The sequence below is a fragment of the Notolepis coatsorum genome (genome assembly GCF_963971535.1).
Source record: "Notolepis coatsorum genome assembly, chromosome: 8".
Lineage (NCBI taxonomy): Eukaryota > Metazoa > Chordata > Actinopteri > Aulopiformes > Paralepididae > Notolepis > Notolepis coatsorum.
In genome coordinates, this window is record NC_140172.1 from 2,341,899 (window position 1) to 2,351,557 (window position 9,659).

The window sequence follows — 9,659 nt, forward strand, 5'->3', positions numbered from 1 at the left end:
GTGACCCAGTGACCTGTGACCTGTGCTAAAGGTCTTGGGAAATGTATTCATGTAGTTTTCAACATTTTCACCTTTTAATTTTAAACCAATGCTGCCATCTACTGACAACAGAAAGTGTTGTGTATCGTCAACTTGAGAGGCACTTCCGTAAACACCGTCGCCCAAAACACATTCTAGAGATTCCCACTTTTTACTGGGAATGGGGCGTGGCCAAATTTGGTCCGAGACAATAAGAGTGACTAAGATTGGTCTACGTTCCGTTAGTTGTAGACACACAGTGTTTGCTCTGTACCTGTATTCCAAGGTGGATTCGTCCGTACAGTACAAGGCAAATAACATCTCTGACTCTCTGACTCTGACAGCTTATGAGGTGCTTCGCATCGTTAATAAATAAATGACGTACATTGTTCCCCATAGCCGCCGGTCTCTGTGTTGCTGTTGATGGAGGGGTGTCTGCTGTGAGGGTGGTCTGTGCCAGGCCTCAGGCGGGCTGCTCTGCCCAGGGTACCGGCCCCCCCTCTGCCCAGGGTACCGGCCCCCCGGGTGTTGGACGGCGTGCCGCCCCAGGAGGTCATGTGCTGGCGCTCCAGCGTCGACACCGTGACCATGCACTCCTCGGGGGGGCCGGGGGCTGCTGCAGCGGCCCAGGAGCTGTGCAGGCGGGCGCCCACGCCGTGCAGGGAGGCTGAGGCTGCCGCTGGGGGGTGGGCTGCTGGGTGGGTGGTAGGGGGGGGGGGGGACACACACGAGAGAAGGAAATAAGACATTATGATTGAACAGCCCGATCTCGCTTGAAATATGTAGATAAAGTATTTATCAACGACAGGGAAAAGGTACACATACGTTATGTTATAGCCATGAATAATATATTATTGACATATTTACAAACATTTTTAATGTGTACTGTAAGAGCCGCATTTAAGCTTAACTGTTTTGATTCATTCCGAACCTGCATTAATACATTTCTCTGTTTCAGTGAGTGGGGCGCTTTGCTCAGGTGAATGGGGCGGGGCTAACGCTATAAGCCACAGGTGCGGCGTGTGACGGCAGGGCAGCAGGCAGCAGCAATACTGTCATTGACACGCAACGCAGACGCAACCTTTTATTCCAGAGATTATTGGGATCTCTTGTTTATTTTCTATGTACGATATTGTTTTCACCATTCTGTTCTTGCTGGACATTAAAAGAGCAAAAAGAGCAACAAAAACGTGCAGTGGTTTCTGTTCTGCGACTGCAAGTCTGACACTGCTTCCCAGCCCTACAAGTGGCCAAGAAAGGAAGATTCAAATGGTTATAGGACAGACCTGTTTGGATTTTGGCCACTACAGTGTACATTACAAATAACTAAGTACATGTATTACATATAAAAAGTGACATTTTTACGTTTTCAGAAAACATTTGAGTTCCCCAGTACCATTACCTCAAGACTACCAAGACACAATTTTCTTAACCCTAACCCTAACTTTCCATAACCGTTAAACGTTAAAATGAATCATCATAGCATTGCTGTGTTTGTATCAGGGTTGGTGGGAGGTTTAGTCTAGTGGTGAGTGCCACTAGATTAGTAATTTATTTACGTTTTCTGATGAGGCCCTGGTAAATGCCCCCCGCCACCCACCCACCCAACCCCCTCCAATGTACAGTTTCTTCCCCTTTGAATGTATATATTTTTTTTATGATCTCTTTCTCTTACTGACAGTACTGTGTATTTGTATATCTTGTATGTCATAAATGTCTTGATTAATTGAAAATGGGGGACCCTGATGTACAGTAAACAAGACGAAAGTCTTTCTCTGGTCTGCATCCCCTTAACAATTGTTTGTATTGAGCCGTACTGTATTGTACCCATTCCGCAATCTGTTAAGAAAGTTTTCAATCAATAAATCAATCAATCACTCTATCAATCAATCAATTCAATCAATCAATCAACCAGGTTGGATTGGAAGTCTACTCAGCAGACATCAGGCTTATGTGAGTCCAGGCCAACTAACCAACTAACTAACTAACTAACTAACTAACTAACTAACTAACTAACTAACTAACTAACTAACTAACTAACTAACTAACTAACTAACTAACTAACTAACTAACTAACTAACTAACTAACTAACTAACTAACTAACTAACTAACTAACTAACTAACTAACTAACTAACTAACTAACTAACTAGCTAACTAACTAACTAACTAACTAACTAACTAACTAACTAACTAACTAACTAACTAACTAACTAACTAACTAACTAACTAACTAACTAACGTGTCAAAACATGAATTATAGCCTTTCATTCAAACCTAAAAGGAGTTTCTGACATAAGAAGACTATACCTGAAACTATACCTGAAGATACTGTTGGGAGTGTTTTTAATTTTTTTATTTGATTGACGTTTATTTCAAATATGCAACAACAACCAACAAACATCAAGTACAGATATATAGCCTTAAGCCGTTCAAATAATAAATGTATATACAAAATGTTTAATTTAAAATAAACAAAAAACACAAAAGTCAAAAAAAAAATGTTGTTTGTTGTCATTTACATATTTGAAAAGGAGTGGGAAGAGGCATACACTTATTTAATCCCACCCCTTTTTACTCATCATCAGATCATACTTTACTAATTAATACTAACTGCTCGTTTTATTGTCAGAATTATATTGAAAAAATTAACTTAGTTAACAATTTCTTTTTGAATAATTCCTTATTAATATTTGCCCAAACTGTAGGTTACCCTGTATAGTTTCTCTAGCCATTTTATATACATATATACAACTACTTATACAATGGCATGCAAATCAGTCTGGCTTCCGGACTGGCCACTCCACAGAAACGGCCCTCATTGCGGTCACAGAGGCACTTCACTTAGCAAAAGCGAAAGGCCTCTCCTCTGTCCTGATTCTCCTAGATCTATCTGCAGCCTTCGACACAGTCAACCATCAGATCCTCCTCGCGGCCCTCGCAGGAATGGGAGTGGCTGGATCTGCGCTGACATGGCTGACATCATACCTCAATGACCGCTCCTACCAAGTGTCATGGAGAGGGACTCTGTCGGCCACCCGCCCCCTCCGGACGGGTGTCCCCCAGGGCTCGGTCCTAGGACCCCTTCTCTTCTCCCTCTACACTAAATCACTGGGTAACATTATCACATCTCATGGCTTCTCATATCATTGTTATGCCGATGATACTCAACTCTTCCTCTCCTTCCCTCCCTCAGATATCCACGTCTCTGAGCGGATCTCGGCCTGTCTGTCCGACATCTCCGCCTGGATGACGACCAACCACCTCAAACTGAACCTAAGCAAAACAGAATTGCTCCACCTGCCGGCCAAATCCTCCCCCCTGACCGACCTCTCCATCACAGTCGAGAATGCAGCTGTGACCGCGTCGCCGACCGCCAAGAACCTTGGTGTTGTCCTTGACGACCAGTTGAACTTCTCTGCTCACATTGCAGCGACAACCAGAACCTGCAGATTCCTCCTGAGCAACGTCAGAAGGATACGCCCCTTCCTGACAAAAGAAGCCACCCAACTCCTCGTCCAATCAACAGTCATCTCCCGCCTCGACTACTGCAACGCACTGCTAGCTGGCCTCCCGGCCACTGCCACCAAGCCTCTTCAACTCATTCAAAATGCAGCGGCCCGCCTGATCTCAAACCTACCGAAGTCAGCCCATGTCACCCCACTTCTTAGGGACCTGCACTGGCTCCCCATTGCTGCACGTATCCGCTTCAAGGCCCTCGACCTAGCATACCGTGCGGCAAAGGGAACCGCTCCCACCTACCTCCGGTCAATGGTCTCTAACTACACACCCTCAAGACCCCTACGCTCTGCGTCTTCTGGCCGCCTCAGATCTACTCCTATCCAAGCTCCCGGAGGGTCATCAAAGAGAAGCCGCCTATTCTCAGTCCTTGCCCCACAATGGTGGAATGAACTACCCATCCCAGTTAGGACAGCCGAATCCCGTCCAATCTTTCGCCGTCGACTAAAGACTCACTTCTTCAACCATTATCTGAAATGATAAAAAAAAAAAAAAAAAAAAAAAATCTAACCCCGACTAACCTTAATGTCATGCACTTGTCCTAATAAACTAACCTACACTGTAACACGCAACACTTTGATGAGCATTGTTACTCAGCTGATAGAGTTATACCCTTCTTGCTGTCTTGTCGCACAGAACTTGTAAGTCGCTTTGGATAAAAGCGTCAGCTAAATGACTAAATGTAAATGTAAATGTAAATAGCTTGATTCTGATTGGCTGAAACAGTCAAGTTAGCCGTGGTTATTTCGTATAACACACTCCACTCCAATTTAGGGTTGCGACCGGACCCGTTTTTATTGGATCGCCAATTGGCAGAGTAAAATGCATAACTACAGAACTTTGCGTCTGAGGGGAGTGGCCACTGGCTGAGTGCTCTCTGTCTCTGTGCCGGAGAGGAGAAGCACAGACAACATGAGAGAGGAGAGAGGAGACGCACCTAAATCCATTGCGGGGTGAAATAATAAATCGTGGGATTTATATGAAGTTTGTTGTTAGATGGCATGCTTTGTAGCCTCCCTCTGCTTCAAAAAGACACTGTCGCACACAGCGATTTCCCTGGACAGTGGCGGACTGGCCATCGGGACGTTCGGGACGAATCCCGATGGGCCGGAACCAAAGTGGGCTGGTCCAAAAAAAAAAAAAAAAAAAAAAAAATTATAATTTTTTTTTTTATTTTTTTTTTTACTTTTTTTTTTTTGTACTTTGTTTTTTGGGCCAGTGTGTGGGCCACTAATGTGGGCCTGTGTGTGGGCCAGTGTGTGGGCCAGTGTGTGAGTCGGTGTGTGGGCCACTAATGTGGGCCAGTGTGTGGGCCGGTGTGTGGGCCAGTGTGTGAGTCGGTGTGTGGGCCAATAATGTGGGCCAGTGTGTGGGCCGGTGTGTGGGCCAGTATGTGGGACGGTGTGTGGGCCGGTGTGTGGGCCAGTATGTGGGCCAGTCTGTGGGCCGGTGTGTGGGCCAGTGTGTGAGTCGGTGTGTGGGCCACTAATGTGGGCCAGTGTGTGTGCCGGTGTGTGGGCCAGTATGTGGGCCGGTGTGTGGGCCGGTGTGTGGGCCAGTATGTGGGCCGGTGTGTGGGCCGGTGTGTGAGTCGGTGTGTGGGCCACTAATGTGGGCCAGTGTGTGTGCCGGTGTGTGGGCCAGTATGTGGGCCAGTGTGTGTGCCGGTGTGTGGGCCAGTATATGGGCCGGTGTGTGGGCCAGTATGTGGGCCAGTCTGTGGGCCGGTGTGTGGGCCGGTGTGTGAGTCGGTGTGTGGGCCACTAATGTGGGCCAGTGTGTGTGCCGGTGTGTGGGCCAGTATGTGGGCCGGTGTGTGGGCCGGTGTGTGAGCCAGTGTGTGGGCCGGTGTGTGGGCCAGTGTGTGGGCCAGTGTGTGGGCCGGTGTAGTGTGTGGGCCGGTGTAGTGTGTGGGCCAGTGTGTGGGCCGTATGTGGGCCGGTGTGTGGGCCATTATGTGGGCCGGTGTGTGGGCCAGTGTGTGGGCCGGCAATAAAACAATAAACAAGTTGCATAAACTAAATCAGATTAAAAATGATCACAGTTCTGGTTTGCCTTAAGATGCAGTTTAAGATGGGTCTTGAACATGGAGTATGTAGGGCACTCTCTAATCACAACTGGTAGGCTATTCCAGTAGTTACCACTTTTAACAGAGAACACAGTTTTTGCAATGGTAGTATACCGAAAAGGCACCTTACAGTCCCCTCTACTGATGGCCCTGGTGGTAATGCCAGTGTCTGCTTTCTGTTGGATGAACTCATTCAATGGGGGAGGGGCAAGTCGATGCAGAACCTTGTACATGAAGCAAGTATATTTGAAAACTTGGAAATTCTCGAAACTTAGCATGTTATGTTTTTCTAAAACATCACAGTGATGAAATGAAATTGGTTTCTTATCAAATACTTTTATGGCTTTTTTGTAGAGTAATTCTATTGGTGTAAGAGTAGTGACATATGAAAGAGACCAGTTGATAAAACAGTACTCGATGTGTGATAAAATCATTGAATGCAGAAACATCCTTGCAGCATTAACTGGCAGGCAGGGCCTGATCTGCCTGAAGTTTTCGATGTTAAACTTGACTGTGTTTGTCACTTTCTTCACATTACTTTTTGAAGGTCAATGTAGAGTCCAATGTGACCCCAAGATACTTGAATTAATGTACAATGTCCAGCTCCGCCTCTCCCAGAAACACATTAGAGTGAGTGACCTCTACTGGTGACTTTGTGAACATCATACACACTTTTTTCTTGGTGTTAAGTGAAAGACATGCTTTTGTTAGCCAGTCTTGAATGAGACATGAGACATCAGTGAATGAGATTCACGTTTCCTCCCAACCGCGAGTAGGCCTAGAAGCGCAGAAATGGAGAATGCAAAAAAAGAAAGGGTGGAGCTGAAAAAGCTAGAATTGCTAGTAAAAGACGCAGAACAATGTTCTAAAATTACAGACATGTTTAGTAGAGGAAGGGCTCGCGTTAGAGTAGCTGCTGCTGCTAATGATGATGAAGTTCAAGTGGAAGGAACCAACAGTAACATGACAGGTGCGTGCAGTAGCCTAGTGCATATTCTACTGTTGGCGTGTGCCGGTTCATGAGGGCTAGCTAGCCTATACTAGTTCTTGCAGTGATTTCAGTCATTCTATTACAAGACAATGTGCTTTCCGTATTCCTGATTCCTTACAGCACGTGGACGTAAATAGTCGTGACTCGTGATGTTTTTTCTCTGACTAAAAGTTTAGTTAGCAATGTTAGGACTAGTGCCCACCACAGCATCAGAAGCTAAAGTGCTAACCTAGAGAGCCAATCAGAACCTAGGACGGGCTGCAAATTAATTGGCTACTAATATTATAATAGTAAATACTCAAATAAAATACTATTATGTTCCCTTTCAAATTTTCATGTTGATATAATATTGGTAATCTAATTGATTGAATTGATTAGTTGCCATTTTACATGCTTAAATAAGATGTACCTTAGAATTCCCAACAGTTAGCCATGTTCTCGATTAGTCTCATCTACATGTTTGTAGATAACCACAGCTAACTAGCTTAAGCTAACAACTAGGTCAACTACTACCCCGTAGTTAAACAAATGTGATTGCATATAACAGCTAACTGCTACAGCTAAGTTGGTAGTTAGCCTATTCCATTAATGTTGAATGTATTTATGAAGGTTGTTGATGGTGGTTGGCGCTGAATAGCAGACATGATTCCGTCAGTCTGCCACAGGGAAGCTGTGTTTGCTGATGCTGCTCACGACCACCAGTAGCGTATGACTGTGTGAGTGTGAATGCTTGATGGTTTCTGTGAAGCGCTTTGTGGAACAATGCTGATATACAGTTAAGAATGAGTAATTCGCTTTTGGTTTTTAAGAAAATGGTTTGTAAAGCTATTTTTGAAAACTACAAGGGTGAATAATACTGTTTTTTTTTGCTATTTTCTTTTAGAATACTGTTTTGGAGTCTTAATTTTTAAAATTTTTGTTAAGAATATAGGACAGGCATAGGCTATATAAGCATTGCTTCAGTCTGTACCTTCTCAGTCACTGTAAAATCAAATATTGTTAAATGATGGTGTATATTGTATTGTGTGAGATGATGACTGAATAAACTACTACTACTACTACTACTACTACTACTACTACTACTACTACTACTACTACTACTACTACTACTACTACTACTACTACTACTACTACTTTGGGTGTTTTCAAAAGGCTGAAAAACGCTTCAAGCCATTATTATTGATTGCTGATGTTCTTCTTATGCAGTTGACTCTGAGGAAAGAGAGAGCGCCCAGTCCAGCACAGCTGACCCTGAGGGGAGAGAGAGTGCCCAGTCCAGCACAGCTGACCCTGAGGGGAGAGAAAGAGCCCAGTCCAGACAGACAGACAGACACACAGAGAGAGAAAGAGAGAGAGAGACACAGAGAGAGACACACAGAGAGAGACACACAGAGAGAGGGAGAGACACAGAGAGAGAGAGACACACACACACACACACACACACAGAGAGACACATACACAGAGAGAGAGAGAGAGAGAGAGAGAGAGAGAGAGAGAGAAAACAAGCTCTTGGAATGGGTGTCTGGGAGGAAGTGGGGGGTCTTTCGATGTTGATTAAACGGCAAACAACTAATGTCATGAGTGCCAAATTAAAGGACAATAAATCCAATCTAACTGAAATTGTGTAGCACAGACCTTTTCTATGGATCAAAACCTCAATATTATTATGGTGTAGTTAATACTTCATGTATCCTTAATCCCTAGGCTAATGAGGCACTAAGATGTTAGTAAAAAAAAAAAACATATGCCAATGACAGGAAGTAACGGTATATGTATGTGTGTGTCTCTGTGTGTGTGCACTGTGCATGAGTGCACATCTAGGGGCGGTGTGTAGATTTGGTCTCCCTGATGTTGACTCCTTAGCCACAGCCTTGGGTTGTTTAATACTGGACAAGTGTTTCATAACGGCCGTTGTGTGGGCCGGTTTCGGGGCCGGTGCGTGGGCCGGTGTGTGGGCTGGTGCGTCTGAATGTCCCGGGCTGAATTTGTGTCCCAGTCCGCCACTGTCCCTGGATGTCCCGGACACAATGGAAGTATGGATATATTCGTAACGAATAATTTAAAAAAGATACAGTCAACTGGAATATGTTAGTTGTTTACACATGTTGGATTATGTAATTGGTTTGTCATGACCCATTGTCAAAACAATAATTAATCGCGGGATTTATATGAAGTTTGTTGTTAGATGGCATGCTTTGTAGCACCTCCCTCTGCTTCTAGACACGGAGGCAATTCTTTATTTTCTTTTTTACCTACTTTTTCTGTGGATGGTTTTGCGAATAAATCTCCATTATGGTTAAATTACTGTGTATTTATTGTATAGCAATACGGTTGGGTGAATTCGGCCATTGTATAAACGCATTACATCACTTGAAGTCATGTGTTATACGAATGAGATCACTCCTAGGGGGGTCTAACGACCCTCGGCTGCGCCTCGGGCCTAACAACCACCCCTAGGCGTGATCTAATTGGTATAACACACTCCTGCGCGTGATGTAATGCTTAAATACACCATGGCTGGCCCGATGGCCTAAAGACAAGTACAGTAATAGATATCTCTAGGTACCTCTGCACTGTAAGACCCTACACTATGTCATCACATTCTATGATCTTTATCTACTGTCTGGCTAAGTGACCTCCCTCACCCTCTCTGCTGGTGCCTCTCTGTCTGGGCAGTGTCTCACCCTCTCTGTTGGTGCCTCTCTGTCTGGGCAGGGTCCCCACGGTTTCTGTCCGGGCTTGGAAGCCGGTGTGTGAAGCCTTCTTGTGGCCCAGGCTCTGTGTGGCCAGGGAGCGACTGTCTGCTGGGTCGGACGGGCCGCCTGGATGACCCCGCTGGGAGGGGTTAACTGTAGGGAGACGGGAGAGAGAGAGAGAGAGAGAGGGAGAGAGAGAGAGAGAGAGAGAGAGATGGAGAGAGAGAGAGGGAGAGAGAGAGAGAGAGAGAGAGAGAGAGAGAGAGAGAGAGAGAGAGAGAGATAGGGAGAGAGAAGAGAGAGAGAGAGAGAGAGAGAGAGAGAGAGAGAGAGAGAGAGAGAGAGAGAGAGAGAGAGAGAGATTTTTT